Source organism: Cetorhinus maximus, chromosome 6, assembly GCF_964194155.1.
Source record: "Cetorhinus maximus chromosome 6, sCetMax3.hap1.1, whole genome shotgun sequence".
In the NCBI taxonomy this organism is placed as follows: domain Eukaryota; kingdom Metazoa; phylum Chordata; class Chondrichthyes; order Lamniformes; family Cetorhinidae; genus Cetorhinus; species Cetorhinus maximus.
Window position 1 is genome coordinate 112,619,918 of NC_135884.1, and position 782 is coordinate 112,620,699.

At 49.5% G+C, this 782-nt stretch overlaps 1 non-coding gene across 1 annotated transcript; it reads left to right on the forward strand.

The window, feature by feature from the left end:
• The first annotated feature begins 458 nt into the window (after positions 1 to 458).
• LOC144682353 (U6 spliceosomal RNA) lies at positions 459 to 565 on the forward strand. The gene has a single exon (XR_013577004.1). It is a non-coding gene; the product is annotated as a U6 spliceosomal RNA (small nuclear RNA).
• Positions 566 to 782: the final 217 nt, after the last annotated feature.

Sequence of the window (782 nt, forward strand, 5' to 3'; positions counted from 1 at the left end):
GTCATATCACAGAGACATAACCATGAAACTTTAAAAGCATCTGATCCTTTGTCTGCTTTCAGCACCTGAGCCCTTCAGGAACACGGCATCACTGGTCACAGATGCTGAAGAAATGGGGGCCAGCCCCACCTTAAAGGTGCTGAGAGCACAGCGAGAGAATGAGGGAACTCTGTGACGCCTGCTGAAACATTCCGGCAGCAATGACCAGCACTGCCGAGGTGCAGGCATCAGTAATGTTTCCAGGGAGTGTGAGGCCGAACCATTACTGTGGTCTGAAGAGCACGGGGAAGAGGCCCTGGGCTGAGACACCTGCCTTTATCTTGTGCAGAAACGTTTCACATCTGAGTGACATGAACACTGTTCATCAGGACAAGGAGCCATAGGTAGGGAGATATTCTTGGGAGTTTATTTACAATAGTGAACATTATGTACAAATGATTAACACCCGTGCGCAGGCTGTGCAACAATATCTTCTACATATACTAAAATTGGAACGATACAGAGAAGATTAGCATGGCCCCTGCGCAAGGACGACACGCAAATTCGTGAAGCGTTCCATATTTTAAAAAAAAACATCTTCTTAACGAGCTTGTTGAGATCGTTGTTGCTCAGTTGGACCCAGACACAGAGGAGAGAAGGTGTGTTGCTGCTGCTGCTGCTCCTGCTCCTGCTCCTGACTGTTGCTGCTACTGTTCCTGGGTGTTGCTGCTGCTGTTCCTGGGTGTTGCTGCTGCTGCTCCTGGGTGTTGCTGCTGCTGTTCCTGGGTGTTGCTGCTGCTGCT